The sequence below is a fragment of the Mustela putorius genome, unplaced genomic scaffold (genome assembly GCF_011764305.1).
Source record: "Mustela putorius furo isolate JIRA1106 unplaced genomic scaffold, ASM1176430v1.1 tig00000129_pilon_pilon_pilon, whole genome shotgun sequence".
NCBI lineage: Eukaryota > Metazoa > Chordata > Mammalia > Carnivora > Mustelidae > Mustela > Mustela putorius.
Window position 1 is genome coordinate 26,929,019 of NW_025421290.1, and position 16,094 is coordinate 26,945,112.

Here is a 16,094-nt window from a genome sequence, read left to right on the forward strand (position 1 = left end):
GAGGCTCCAAGCCAGATACATTGCCAAGTAATTTAAAGCCAGAGGGCGCTATTACACAGAGGACGTTAGAGCCTTTCTGGAGGCCGTGCCTGTTTCCTTTTTGTTTTGGAAGAGGCCAGCTCCTAATACCCAACTTGTAGTTTAAAAGGTCTTCTCCTTAATTTCAAACCCAATCCCTAAAATCTGACTTTTGTTCATTTCATTCTTTTCTTCTGGAACTTGTCAGATTTCTCATTATTAGCACAATATTTTAAATTGCTTTTAGGTAGAGTTAAACTTTTTTGATGGCATGGGAAAAGCATGGGAAATATGCTCCTGGATCCCCAAAGCAGAAAAAGTTAGCATTTGGAGGAACCACAGCAATGTGTGCCCAGTAAGGACAGTGGATGAAGGTCATTGGGCATCTTGATGGGAAGTCCCTGGTTTTGTAGGAACCATTGGATAAAACTTATTTTTTGTAACTGGAATTTCTTGACTGAGAATTCTGCTGTTTTATTCTTATTCTGCAGAAAACTCAGCTTTGGCTCTAAGGGGCCCAGCTGGCCAATTCGTCTCTAGATTTTGACTTAAATTGATGATGAAAGTTCCTATAGCAAATGTCCCCTGTTTGGCCCAATTTAATACATCTCCCTTGTTTTCCAAAGTGGGGAGTTAGGGCTGTTATTTTTTGTTGTAAGCAACTGAGAATGAGGGGGAAGTCAAAACACATGGCCTTAGTGAGGTCTTTTAAACAGAGATCTCTCAAATGGCCAAGAAACCAGGGCAAGTCCATTGAAGACAGATGCCACCTTGGACTCATGATGGATTGATGATGAGCTCCCCATGTCTCCTTGCTGGGATCAAAAACTTGCCCTGACTCGGAAGCTTGCCTGGCCAGCTGACAATTTTCTTAGATATTTTTATTCTTCTGGTAGGTCAGACACTGATTCGCACGTCCTCAGATACTCACTGGTATAGTCCAAACAGTAGACCACCGGATTCACTGCACCTTTGGCTTTCCAAATGCCAATTGTCCTGCCCTCTGGGAGCTCCTTCCCGAAGAGGATTGGAAGCTCATTGAAATCTTCCCTGGATTCTTTATGTCCCTTTGGGGACTGTCTTAGCTGCTGGTTGTGACTTCTCTTCTCTTGTTAGAGGTCCTTTGGCTCCTACAACCAACTCAGTCCCTTTCATTTTTACTGTGTAGCTTCTCTGCTCCCACTAGCCCGCGGCTGAGGTACGCAGTATGCCTCGATGTCCCTTCCGTCAAGAGCAGTGGTAGGCAGGGATACGTACGGAGGTGAATGTTTGGAGAACTTCCGAAATATTTCTGTTTGGATGGTCCTTATTGCTGGGAATCCTAAATCCATGCAGAGGCAGAGTTTTAGCTCTTTTTGTTGTATAATGTGAGACTATCCTACACAGTTCTGAAACAACCATTCAGTACAATTAACCACTCCTTTGGCAGGAAGCACATAAATATAATCGTGCCTTAAATAGTCTGGTTATAGAGTCATCTATTTACTGTCAGCAAAGAGGAGGCATTCCTTGACATCTCAAAATAACATCCTTTGACATAGATTTTCAGAGCTTACAACTCAGGGCCGCGCCGAACAAATATTCATTAGGTTTCTACTCTGGGCTAGGAATTCTGCTAAACACTGTAGGGGACTCAAGGATGAATGAGGTGAGATGATAAGATGCAGTGAAAAGAAATGAGAAGACCTCAAAAACTTCATAAGACATGGAATTGACCTGAGGGGAAAATATGTATAGGGGGAAAAAGTGCAGAATCCTTGGACGGAAGCACAGGAATAAATATTCCTTATGAACCTCCTCCTTTGGTCATAGCTCAGTGAGCAGCAGTGATGTTGAGAAAGACACAAAAAAGAAAGAACCCAAAGGAGAGGAGGAACTAAAACCAATAAGAGGAGGAGCATCAGGCACCAGGGAAACGCCTCAAGCAGGGAGGGAAACAAGTACCCTTTCTGTTTAAGATGGCGGATTGGACACACATGTTTAATGTTGCTCCCTGCAGAAACACCTCCCAAAGCTTCCGGTAATGTGACTTTTAAGGACCTACATCTATAAATATGGGGAGCATGTCACCCCTACTGTTTGCAAAGCTCCTGAGCAAGAATGGGGTGGGCGATGCCATATGTTTAAATATTTAAAAGGTATAAAGCAAGCTAACAAGCTATTATAGTTTATCTTCTTGCCTTGACAAATACACCCTCATAATTGCAACATTAAACATAGATGTGTATATTTCCATCAAATAACTGCAGACGGTGCCATTTAAAAATCCATTTGACTTTTGTCGAAGCCGTGATTGGCTTTGGGACGAGGCAGTGACGTGCACACACGAGCATGGACATAAGCATGCTGGCATGTGGCCAGCTCCATTCTCAGCCCTTGCATAGAGCCCTTTCCTGACCATCCCTTAGGTCTACGGTGTGCACACTGGGGATTCAGCCTGCTGGACTGACTGAGGAAGAAACCCTGGCAGGCCTTAGGCATGTCCTGTGAACTACTTGGAAAGGAAATTGCGGCGGGGGGGGGGGTGTCCACTATACCAAGAGTGGGATCTCAAAGGGGAGTGGGGAAGACCCTGGGCAGGCATCCCTCTTGCTTCAAAGAATCTTTGCCTCCTTGGGATGGAAGCAGTTCTGCTCAGTTAACTCACCCAGAGTAACAAAATTTCTGAGACTGGAAAATGAAATGGATAAGCAGTAACTGACTTACCAGACACCAGTGGGGAAAGGGAACTGGTTTAACTTACAAAATCCTCAAAAAGTTCTGAAACTGGAGGAGGGTGGTAGTTCAGGGACTTCTGAAAGTGTGTATTTCCCATAAGAAAGAAGGATTGGATGCCAGTTGAAGAAGTGATGAGACCCCTAGATTCTCTCTCTTCCTCCATACATGTGGGGCAGCCCCTCTTCCCTCACTCAGGAAAGAAACTAAGCTTAGGGTCTGTGAACCAGGAGCAGCCAGGTATAACTGTGACAGTTATATTTCAGTGACAAACTGAAAATATGAAGGTTTCACCAAAACATGTCTATGGAAATTACAGACTCCATCTCTACTTTCAGCCTGCTTTCTCCATTCTGTTCAGGAACACCGGTATCCGGGCAGAAAATGGGAAGATCTTCTCTGGAAAATACGGTTGGATCTTCACAGTCAACTTGACCCCCTCATCTGCTCAGAGCTCCTAGACCATGGGAACAGGCAAACAACCACAAGCAGAAGTCTGAAGACTTGTAATGATACAAGCAATAGGAAAAAAAGCACTCTGGAGGAAGCCAGTTGTGCATGAAAAATAAATTCAAAGTTTTTAGAAAGATCTAGCACCCATGCATGAAGACCAGGCTGCCATCAAATACTATTCTAAAAATATAAAAAGTTTCTGAAAATTAAAAACTTGATGTTAAAGAAAATCAAATAAAGGTCTGGAAGAGAACACTGAAAAGTCATTTCAGAGAGTAGAACAAAATGGCAAAGATATTAAAAAGGATAGAAAATTAAATAACAAAACTAGCCCAGATGGTCTAATATCTGAATATAGGCATTCAGAAAAGACCATAACGAAGATACTGATATCTACTGAAATTCTGAAGAAAAACAAAATTTCCAATAAAAAATATTGCACCCAGATATGCTATTAATGAATACGAGGCTAGAATAAATAAATTTTCAGACGTGTGAGGTCCTCAAAATTTTACCTCTCTGTATAGCCCTTTTCAAGGTGAGGCTGGGGGTGAAGCCCCAGGAAATCAGAAGACATGCTGTGTCAGAGATAATGCTACCTGTTTCCTCTTCCCAGCACATAGGAAGCACATATCCCAGCATCCCTTGCAGTTATATTGAAGCCATATAATGGAATACTGGCCAATGGAATGTGAGATTTGGGGTTTGTCTTTGTAGCAGCATGTGTTGAGCTCTCATTCATACTCCTAGAAAGCAGGTGTTGATGGAACAGGAACTTAAAAAAACTAAGTGGCATTTGTTTAGTGGCTCAGTGGTGATTAGCAAAGGAACTAAGATTAGAAATTAAGAAATGGGGACTCTAAGTTAGGCAGTGGCAAACATTTGATAAAACCATCACTTGTAGCAATGTGGGAACTAGAGGCTCAAGAACTGGTTACAAAGAATCCAAAGTATTGGTGGGAGTCCGCCACTGAGATCCATTTGGCAAGGTGTTGCAAGGTCTTAGGTGGCTTTGGAAATAATTGGCTGGTGTGCAAGGAGACATCAAATGAAATATAAGGGGATACAGAAATTTGGGCCCCGAAAGCCACCACCTTGTTTATAAAGCACAAAAGGTAAGAGATACAGATTTACAGTAAAACTTCTCAGATAAAGTGACTTGGGTTTTATGGTCCCATTCACACCTGATAACCTTAGTGTAGTGGTCATTGAGCTGGGAGGATAGGGAGGGAGTAGGCGGCAGTGCGTGGGGTCTTTATCTAGAAGGCACAACTATGCTTAGTTGTGCACACCTATTGCCTGTGAATCTGATCAAAAACAAATACCTCAGAAACTTAGGCTTCTGAGGCAACTGTATTGCCAAAGAAACCGTGAATTTGATTAATAACCCTGCCCCCTAATAAATAAAATCTTTAAAAAAAAAATAACCCTGCCCCCACCCCTGCTAAATCTCAAAAAGGTTGAAAACTGAAACAATCCCAGCAGCCCAACCTCCACACCTGGAAAAGATGCTTCAGAGACTCTGTATACTTTCCTCTGGAAGGGACATGCTTGCCAGCACTCTGGTCTGATGTGACCAAGGAAAATAAAAATGAGAGTCTTTCAGAAAGCAGAGAAAAGTGCTTCAGAGAATAGCCAAAGGAGTTTCTTCCAGAGGCAGAATCAGGGCCCAATCCAGGAAGTAGCCCTACTCCCAAGGGGTGTGCCCTCCGGTGCCCAGAGGGATTTCGGAATTGTTTCAGAGTGGTGATAGTCTGAGGTCTGCTGTTCTTAACTTTTGGGGTACTTTTTGTTTCCAAATGACCCTTTTACTTTGGTGTTTATGCAATCAGTGATTTTTGTTTTTATTTCATAGTTGTCAGACCAAGAGGGTCAGAACCAGTGATCATTGCTTTGTTGTCTTTCGTCTACATATTAGAAGAACAATAAAATGGTTTAGTGATCAGATGGGCAGACGGGGCCGATGTAGTAAGTCTGGATATTTCCCACCGCATTTCTTCTTCCTGGAACACAGACAGATGACCTGCCCTTAATGCCCCTCATGGTCATAGGTGGGGGGAAGGGATATGGGGAGGGGGATATGGCGGGGGGAATCAGGGTCCTGTGGCTGGAGTTCTGGCCACTGGGAGGCGAGCACAGCTAGTGTAAACCTTTTCCAGGTCCAGCCCTGAACAATATACCATACACATTCCCCCAGCTCTCTAGTTCCCTTCGTGGGCGACTTGGGAGGCATGTGTCTTAGACGCACAGTTGAAGAATGTGGGTGCAAGTGCACGTGGCCACAGCCACAACCCTGGGGCTATGGGAGCCCACGGAGCAAACACAGGAATAGGCACACATTGGGGAAAGCTCTGAGAGCTCAAGGTTTGCGTTTGTCAGCACCTGTTCCTCTGAGACATTGTAGCACTGGCCCCAGGAGCCACAACAGGGCAGCAAAGCCTGTGAGAAAGGCAGGGTGCGTGGTGTGCACCAGCCCTGACAGGCCGCCCATCTAGCTGCAGCAGGTACCGAGGCTACAAGAGAGGCTTCCCCGTCAGACGGAACTGCTGGATTATGTGGCGTGAGTGTTATCCAGGGGACTTAGGACTCTGAGGACAACTGGAGTTTGCATCACTCATGAGAACACAGAAACTAAAGAGGTGGGAACAATAATTCACTGCAAGAAAAAGCAAAATTTGTGTTTCCGAAGAGAAAAAAAGAAGTTAAGTTTCATTACAGGTCTCACTTATAAAGTAGCACATAGAGGCATGATTTTATATGCAGTGACATGACTGCAATAAACAAAAGGGGATGGGGATGGACAATGTGTAGGCTATTGGTGAGCGAAGGGAAAGGAAGGAGCAGACTTATTTTGCATATAGGGAAGCCAGTAGATAAAGCCTAACCCCCCCCCCCCCAAATAAAGATGCAGCCGTAACAGTGCGTTATTCAGAGATACGCGTGTTTTCATACTGAAGGAATGGATTCAAAACAATCCTTTCAGAAATAATGTCAGGACTGTTATTCTCTCCTTGGTCTTCAAACAATGTGGCCAAACTAGTCCTAGCATATCAGCACCTACAAAGGATCTCTGCCGTGGAAAGTTTATCCCCCAGTTTTCTTTCTCTTCCTACTTTTATTAAGTCAGCGGTCAACCAGTAATGGTCCAAGGGCCAAATGTGGCCCAACCCCTCTTTTTGGGTGGCCCATGGGCTCGGAGTGGCTTCACATTTATTTACCTCTCCTCGATTCATAGACATACAGGATGAAAGTGATAGTGAGACCAGAATCAGGGATTTTTAGATAAAGAGGACCAGGGAAGTTTGCCTAGAAAGGCATGCAGCCAATGCTAATGAACTTCTCAAAGACTGTTTTGTTCATTGTTTATCTCCAGTGTCTAGTACAGTGCCTGTCACAGAGTGATAGTGAATGCTCATCGACTTGTCACCCCAGCATTTGACATATAACAGGTTGTTGGCAAATGCTGCCTGCATGTATGAATGAAGAATTCGATAAATACGTATCACTGAGCCCCTACAACATGGGAAGCATGGTGGGGGCTGGACTATAGAAAGGGATTCTTAGAATTCTTAAAATGGCATCATATTAGGGTGCCTGGGTAGCTCAGTCGGTTAAGCGTCTCTGCCTTCAGTCTAGGTCATGATTCCAGGGTCCTGGGATGGAGTCCTGCATTGGGCTCTCTGCTCAGCCTGGAATCTGCTTCTCCCTCTCACCCTCTGTGCTCTCTCTCTCTCTCCTTCTCTCAAATAAACGAGTGAAATCTAAAAAGAAAAGAAAAGAAAAAAGCATAAGATTAAGGTATTTTATAATGATAGTAGTCATAGACAATTACCAATTGCATTGTATGGTACAGACCAGTGCCTTCAAATTGGAGGACTCAGACCCCTGGGCATCTCTTTCCTGACATTAGAGAGCTGTTCTATTCCATTTTCTCCTTTCCACAGCCCATCGTCCCCTTCATTTCAGACGGATAAACACTTTACCTTTTCCAATTCCTAGTGTGACCCATCGCTTTGGGTTATAGCCCCTGCCCCCCAATTCTGTCCAGAGCATAGACAATTTGAAATACTGACTTGGAGGAAGAGTCTTTTAATTGATGAAATCAAGGATCACCCGCCAAACTTCCTCTCCTTTTATGTCTTGTGCAAGTTTCTGTTAAAGATGAGGTGTGGGTTTGGAAGTGGGGATATTTGGTCCCCTCCGGCTGTACTCTGAAATTGGAAGTAATATATTAACTGTAGGTAATGAACCTGACTTTCATTTAATTACTTACTCTTTTATCCCTGTTACCAAGAAATGCATAGCTCTTGAGAATTTGTTGAAGATAAAGCAAAAAGAATACGGATCAGAAATAATAAAAGCTAAAAATGGCGCTCTCCCTTGGTGCCCTTCCCCCACCAGATTGAACATAAGTGATCCTTTTCAGCTGTTTTCAGTGCTTATCCCCGAGATAAGTCATTACCTGGAAAGAAAAGCACCTACGAGTGGCCCAAGTAGATGAGATTAGGGATGGTTAATTTAAAAAATGTAACTGAACGATTTTCAGGAGCTATCAAATTTTTCAAGTTACTTTGGATAAAATTTTTGTATTTACTTTTTTAAACTTGCATTGCAATCTTAACATGCCTGTCTTATCTCACCTTATAAAATGTTTCATTTTGTCCACCTCCTGGTATAAAGTAGAACCGTGATGATGGAAGCATGGTGAGAAGTTGATGAGCTCCGTGGTCTTTTGTGGAATAGAACTTTCTCTCTCTTTACATGAATCATGTTTGATCACAGTGTCTAATGAATTAATGGTGTCATTTCTTAATCTCATACATTATTCTTATTTAATCTTTCCTATAATATACTTTCTTTATTATTTGAGAATATTCAGTCTTTCTATTAAAGACTAGACAACAAATGGGGTGAATAAAACTCAAAAAAGAAGTGTAAAGCATAACAAGGAATCTTAGTAGCTTACAGGATTTGGGCAAAATTGATTGGACATGTTTGGGATTGATAATGGGCAAACAAATAATTTGTGAGGCACAGGCAGAATTTGTGTGTTAAATACACTAGTACGTAATCTGTAAGACATGTTGAAGATGGGGTAGATGGAATGTGTAATTGAACAAATGAATGCTACTTACAGATACAAAGATAGGGAAAGACCCAAGTTACAAATTGAAGAGCCCATTTCTGGGCATCTTGAAATTGGTCAGCCACTGGAGGCTCCAGTATGGTCCTATTCTGGCCCCACATGGGCTCTGCCTAAGAAACTCATCAAAACCCAGAGCTATGGAGCTGGATAACTGCTAGGCTGTGGCTGTGGCCAGGCATGAGTCTCTTGGGTGAAGCTGGTATTTATATTGGCTTCAGGCGCTTTCTGTCTAAGCCCTCTGTTCAAACTCAACTCTTGTTTCATCAGCCCACCATCAGTGGGGAATGTCAATGGAGGAAAGACAAGATATGAATATTGTGTGACCCAAGATTTAGGTAGCATTGTCTTCCCATCCTGGGCTGCAGGATGTCTGTCCTGGGCCCTGGGGACTTGAGTCTTTCTTCCTGGGCCCTTTTCTCTAACAAGAAATACAACTGCATTGAAAGAAAGACTAAATAATCCAGGCTGGAGTATCTTTTTTTCTTCTTCTGATTTTATAAGAAATTAAAACAGTTTTGTGGGCCCCCACAGTGTTGTGTCTACAGCTAAGATGCCTGATGAGAATTCATCTGTTTTTACCCTTTGCTAAGTGTGTTAGCTTACCCCATCACTTTCTCCTGCTTCTGTACCAAGTAGATGAAATAACCTCTGTAATTCAAGTTTTTTTTTTTTTTATTGTGTTGATTCTTATTTTAATTTGGTTGGTGAACCTTTCTGGTCTGTGATCTTCGAGATAGCTTGCCTGAGCACATAGGTGGAAATTACCTTTATGTCAAGGGAATTCCCTTCATGACATTCTCCAGAAGGCCTAACATCTATCTGCATTTAGGATACACATGCCTACCCACCTCCTTTTTCTACTAGCCTCCCTTCAGAAAAAAAACAAAACAAAACTTATTTTTAACTATACATTAAATTTTGGACTGTTACAAGTTAAATAATGAAAAGCAGCGAAGAGATTTATGCTTGATTTTATAGCTTATAAAAATCCATAAATTAATGATAGTAGATCCAAGTAATTTTAATCCTGACAACTTTTAGTAGTTTATCTTACAGTCGTGTAAACTTACCATTGTGATTTGTGTCTTTTTTCAGCAGATTGTATAATTAATGCATTTATTTGGATAAAAAATTAAGTCAGAGAGGTTTTTTTTTTTTTCCCCTAATAGAAAGTGTGATTTGATTGAGTAACTTGATAGGGAGGACTGGCTTTGCTAACTAGGTTATGTGGCAGATAGTTCTCATAAATTGAATGAGGTAAATATGCAACTCCAAGGTTTTAACTGTATAGCTATTCTATGTACAACACATATTTTAGATATAATCAGAAAAATATACTGAAATTAACATTTATTTTCATAGCATTTTCCCAGTATGTTGGACTATAAATAAGAGAGCTAAAAAAAAAAAAAAAAAAAAAAATTCCCGTGTGAAAGTGGCATCAGTCTTGGTCTACACTGCTTCCTTCCCTCCACTTAGTCATGACCCAGCTTGGGTCTCTGCAGTAGGGAGAAAGAACCCCAAAGATGTCCACAGTCTAATCCCTAGAAACTGTGAATATGTTACATTACATGGCAAAAGGGACTTTGCAGATTTAAGATTACAGACCTTATAATGGAGAGATTACTCTGGATTATTGAGGTGGGGCTGATTTAATCACACAAGCCTTTAAAAGCAGTCCACTTTCTCTAGCTGGAGCAAAAGAATGTGACTAAAGAAGAAAGAGGGATTTGAAGCAAGAGAAGAATGCTACTGTTGTTGGCTTTAAAGATGAAAAGAACCACAATAAGGGCTCTAGGAACTGAGAACCAATATCTGGCTGACAGCCACCAGTAATACAGGGACCTCAGTCCTACAACCAAAAATAACTGAATTCTGCCAAAAACCTGAATGAGTCTGGAAGCACATTCTTTCTGAGAGCCTCCACAGAATTTCTGAAGTTGGCCAACACTTTGGCTTTGGCCTTGAGACCCAGGGAGAGAGGAACCAGGTGAGCCAATCCTACCTATAGAACTGGGACATCACAGATTTCTGTTGCTTTAGAATGCTAAACTGGTGCTCATTTGTCACTGCAGCAAAAGCAAATGAATATATATCTTCCTAGCTTTCAAGAGAGTGCCATGCCAACAGCTGGCCTGTTTGCTTATTGATTTTCTATTGTATTCTCTCTGGGGAAGTTATTCTTACACAGAAAAATGTGATTGTGTTTCAATCTCACTCTCTTATTTTTGTACTCTAATGGCATTTATTTTGGAATGAAACCTAATTCAAAAAGATTAGTTTTTGAAAACCCCTTTGTCTGTCTGTCTGTCTATCTATCTATCCATCTATCCATTTGTCTATTTATTTATTTTAGTGATTCAGGTGACTGGGCAGGGTGGTCGTGGAGAGGCTGCCTGTCTAGAAGATCAGTGGCTATGGCTCTGGGAAATGACTCCCTTGACCCTAGACTCTGTATAATTTAACAGAGGACTAGTTTCTTCAAACGGAAAGGGAGGAGTGAGACATTACAGTATTCAAAAACCTTAGCTCCAAGTAGGCTACACATATTACAGATTCCAGAGGAATAATCAGGAATTTTTTACTGCAGTTGACTCATTCTTGAGTCCATTCTTGGTCCACGGTGAGAGGGAGGATTTGTGAGCGGTTCCTATTTTATCCAGTGCATTCCAGGCTCCTCCATTGTTCCATGTCCTATGTCCTGGGTCTGGTGAGCAGGCTCTTATCTTCAGTCTTTTTGCAGTATAATGGGAAACTATCGCTTGTCCTGGACTCCTGCTTCTGTCCTAGCCGCAGTCCTCTGTTTATTTCCATGGCCCCAGGATCCTATCTCAGGATCCCAGAAGGTAGTCCTAAGTCACTCAGTTCTACCAGATTCTCCTCTGGAAGAGAATGAAACGGTGTGAAAGCGAATGGGTAAGGAGCAAGGGGTAAAATCTTCAGATCCTTTGGGTGGAGAAGTGGGGCAAGCAGCCCTTGGATATTGACAATGTAAAACTCCCCCTTTCATAATTCCAACAAATTATTCTCAGAGTCTTTGATTCTCCTACTGGCTGAATTGCCAAAGCTACTTAGAGTATTCTAGCTTTATTACATGTCATGACCCAAGACAAGAATTGGGAAGTAGAGAACAGAATTATGAGAGGTTAAGGGAACCTGGAGACAAGAGAGGTTATGCGAACAGAGAGCAACAATGATCTTCAGTTAAGAGACACAGTCAGTCCATGGCAACCCACAGGGAGGAAGCTGGGGAGATAAATGCTCTGACTACTCTTCTTCCTCTATCTGGTGGTCTGCTGGGGCTCCCTAGTAACTCTACTCAACTAGAAGCTAGAGGGAAAGTCAACCCTTTCACGTGGTCTACCCGCGGTGGCTTTGCAAGGCACAGAGCAGCTTAGAGAGTGGATCTGGAGTTAAAGAAGAGCATATCCAGTCGCTCTGAATGGTACGGAGCTACAGATAGCCATAACCCCAGGTTGGCTCACTATTGGGTTTCAGAAACCCACGGAACAGGGGCTGCAGTAGTGGCTATGCTTTTAGGGATCTAAAACCCTTACTGCAGAGTGCTAGGTCTGAAGGTGCTGACAAAGGACATCACAAGTAATGGTCCAGGGGCACAGAGGGGCATCCTGCTAACTACCTCACTTCAAGACCACATGTATGTGGTTACTTCAGTGAGAATTCTGTCCTCATTTAAGACTACGGCACTCAGGTCCTCTGTGTGTACATGTGCGCGGAGGTATGAGCTTACCCATAGCACTTAACACTGGGAGACCAAGGCGTGGAGTGAACAAGACAACTTTTAGGATTATTGTCTTATTCATAAATCTTCTTCTTACTCTAGGAATAGCCCTGGATGTATGGGAGTCAGGAGCCACATATGTACTAAATAACACTGCCCCTTAGCTACGACTGAGTGATTCAGGAATGGGTACTTGGCCTCTGCCAAGCCAGTTTGAATCCTTTCCTAGTATCCTTCTAACTGGAGACTAAAAAATAAGCTTCGTAGTCTGAGGGAAAAAGACATTACTAAACGGGACATTCAGCAACTGGAGGGTGCCCTACTTACTGCCATGTGCAAGAAGTCATCCACTTTGAGAAGAAACGAAGTCTACCCATGAGAAACAGAGGCAAGAGACTGTGGGAGTCCAAGAAGTGCTTTGTTCCAATTCCTCTCAAATTTCAGCTGCACATTTGTCCTTGGTCATTTGATTGTTCAGTCTTTTAGTAATGTAAGTTACCCTACTATTCTTACCATAAAAATATTTTTTTTGGGGGTGGGGAGGTCAAATCTTGCTTAAATTGGCTTTCTCACAGAGCCCTTTCTAATAGAGTTGGTAGCATTGATAGTTCACACTAATTCTACCTCATGGAGAACAGATTGGAGTTAAGGTCAAGTGTAAGGAAGTCAAAAGCTAGAAAGATCCTTAAGGATTGGGGGGGGGGGCGGCAGATAAGATGAGAAGCCCTGACTCAAGCTCTGAATCAGGAGGACAGGGGTTCTCTGTTATAGAATATTCCATGCAGGGAGAACAGCAAGTGCAAAAGTGTGGTGGTCCCAATTGCAAAGATATATTTATGGGGCCAAGAAGGGTTGGAGGAAAAATGTGTGTAGGGGGAGACAAGGTGGAAAAGATGCTTCGTCGTTGAGGAATTTGAATGCCAGGCTAAGGAATTTATGCTTTTTGAACATGAAAGTGGTATCACAGAAGCTATATTTTAGGGATATTGACCTGATAGGGTGCTGAGTGAGTTGAAGGGCGTAAGAGGTGGTATTAAATGCAGTCATGCTGATATGGCCAAGGGCCTGGATGGGAGTGTTAGAAGCGGGAATGGAGGGGAAGGAGGGAGTGTCTGTATCCTTCACGTTATTTAGTGGAGTGTCCAACATCTTGTGAATACTCACCAAATTCTGGCTGATAACTAAGGAATTCTAGACAAGTAATGTTATATCCGCATTATCATCCTGTGTTGTATCTCAGTATGTTAGATTAAAAATGTTTAAATCAACCACGTGGTTGAATTATTGAGGATACTCGGTCTGATTATTTTTGGTTGTTGCTGAATTTCAGTGTGACCTGAGGTAAGTTAATTAGAGAAATACCTGTGCTTGGTTGTCGTGAAGTCATTATTCTCTTTAGATGGGAGAAAGGGATCAGTCGCCGGAGGGAGGTTTGTTCACATGTTTACTAGAAGCTTACTTTCCTTGCATCTTTGAAATCGATGTAGGCTATTCAAGAGTCATCATTTTGTAAGAAAATACAATATCGTCAGTCACTTAGAATGTTAGTTGGTATCCTACAGCCAAAACATTTATCAGTGTGATAAAGAAATATGAAATTTTCCTTTCTCTTATAACTTATCTTTAGAGAAAATGGCCAGAGCAAAGAGCATTAGTGATAGGAAGATGGAACTTTAGAATGCTTTATATAGTCCTCAAAGCTCCTGTCTTAAGTACTATGTGGTCAGTATTTTGTTAATCTTTCTCTTTTTGTATTATAGAACACCACGCAACCCTTCCACTGTGTTTGTCCTCCTAACTTCGCATTTGCTGATGTCTTATTAGCAGCTTGAAATTCTGGTGGGATTGGCACACGGCATAAATCAGGTCTTTTATTTATACTCTTGGTGGTCTAGACCCAGACATGGCCTGCGGGCCTTCAATCTGTTTATGTAAATTGGGTCTTAGTGGAATACAGACCCATCCATTATATTTACCTATTGTCTGTGGCCCCTTTCGGGTGATGAGGGCGGGAATTGAGCAGTGGCAAGAGAAAGTGTATGGCCCACAAGCTTAAAATGTTTGCTGTGTGTCCTTTTAAGGAGAAGTTTGCCGATCTTGGGTCTAGACTTAAAAAGTAATGAGGAAAATGATAATAATCAAAAAGATTTTGATTGTTACATAGTGCAAGGCATAGAATACTGAGGCGACACGACTTCACTATTCAAAAACTGTATGATTTAATAATGCAGCACATCACACCGTTCTGCACCTGAGTTGCTCGTTATCATTGATGAAGGAAGTTCTGACATATGTCCTTGTTGTATCTCTCTCTATTCTTAAATAGAAATGGAAATGCCATGACCATGTTGGAATGACAGTCAATCATTGACTGCAACCATTGGCTGTCTCTTGAGTATAAAAGTTCATCCAAACCAAGGAAAGCATTCTGTGAGAACCAGTTGCTCATAGGTAATTGACAAGAGAGACTACTGTTGGTCCCCAAAGACCATACGTTGTTGGATTTCATTTACGTGAAACGTCCAGACTACACTGAGCCCCCAGAGACACTAAGTAGATGGCCTGAATAAAGCTCTTCTGTTCAGGGGTGTTTTTAGGACCGAGCTGTGCAACCATCACCAGGATTTAATTTTATAACATTTTTAATGCCTCCAGAAGCAATCCCATATGTATTAACAGTTATTTTCCACTCCCTCCAACCTAGCTGCAGACAACCAGTATGTTTTTAGTGTTTTTAGTGTAAAATGTGGTATATGTATGTACTCTTTATAATTTATAATAAAGGTACAATGTATCATATATGGCCCTCTTTTTTTTTTTTTTTTTTTTTTTGCATTCCCAGTTGTTAAATGCTTACCAGCATGCCACTGGACAGGTCTGGTCACTTTCAAGTAGGTCATTTATTCTCTGTGATATAGGCATCCATGTTTGTACTGTGTTACAGTAAGAAGTTACTAGCCTTCTCCACTAGACAAAGGATTAGCAATTTTCTTTTTCTAGAAAGAACCAATCGTAATTATCTTTGGCTTTGTGGACTAGCATGTGGTTTCTCTCACTACTCCACTTTGTCATGGTAGCATGAAAGCAGCCATAGATAATGCATAAATGAGTGGATATGATTGCGCCCAATAAAATTTTATTTAAAAAACAAGCAGCAGGCTGGGTTTGCCCATGAGCTGTAGTTTGTTGAATCCTGCACTCGCTTTTACACTTCCTGGGAGTGGGAACTATATTTATCTTGATCAAACTTGTCTCCTTAGAGCCTGGCACAGTTCCTGGCACACATGGCAAGAAATCAATAAATATATGTAAATACAAACCAGCAATGAAAATGAAGGAACGAAAGCTGCTTGAAACAACACAGCCGGTTCTTACAGACCGAATGCTGAACAAAAGAAGCCAGAGACAAAGGAACGCAATCAGTCTGGATCCATTTCTAGAAAGTTCAAAAGCAGGCAAGATTGAAGTCCCACTTCCAGTCAGGATAGGAGAACAGATTGAATTTACCCTCCCACCTGAAGCAGCTAAGAAATAGTAGCTAAAGTCTATGATTTAATGATGCCTGACCCTGGGTGGTGGGCTGCACCGGCCTGTGGTCTCTGACAGAAGGGAAAGCAGTGAGCCCAACCATCACAGTTGACTGCCTGGATTCAGTTTCCGGATTGCGGCGCAAGAAGGAGGAGCCCAGACACGGCCGGACGGGCTGTCCGAGAGACGGAGACAGGGACGGGAATTTGGTGGGAGTGCCAGTATGGCAGGAACCGGGGCAGGAGGGAAGGAAACAAAGCTCCAGAGAGCTGCAGAGAAGACATTTGTGTTTTTGGCTGAGCGCTCATCTGCACAGGAGTGAGGAGACACAGTGTCTGGCTTGGCCGTTCCACTCCTGTGCTGTTAACACCAGGGCACAAGCTTTCTGCGGATGTAGGTTTTCATTTCTCTTGACTAGACCCCTGGAGTGGCATTGCGCAGTCAAATGGTAACTTTAGGCTTAACATCTTGAGGAACTATCAAACTATTTCC

General features: G+C 42.3%; 1 long non-coding RNA gene across 2 annotated transcripts; it reads left to right on the plus strand.

Annotated features, from left to right (window-relative positions):
- Nucleotides 1-7,976: 7,976 nt before the first annotated feature.
- LOC101678287 lies at nt 7,977-14,873 on the plus strand. 2 transcript variants are annotated; one of them, XR_198487.3, is made up of 4 exons: nt 7,977-10,322; nt 12,177-12,564; nt 13,835-13,940; nt 14,401-14,873. It is a non-coding gene; the product is annotated as an uncharacterized LOC101678287 (long non-coding RNA). The 2 variants fall into 2 exon arrangements; XR_001180010.2 differs by lacking the exon at nt 12,177-12,564.
- The last annotated feature ends 1,221 nt before the right edge of the window (nt 14,874-16,094 follow it).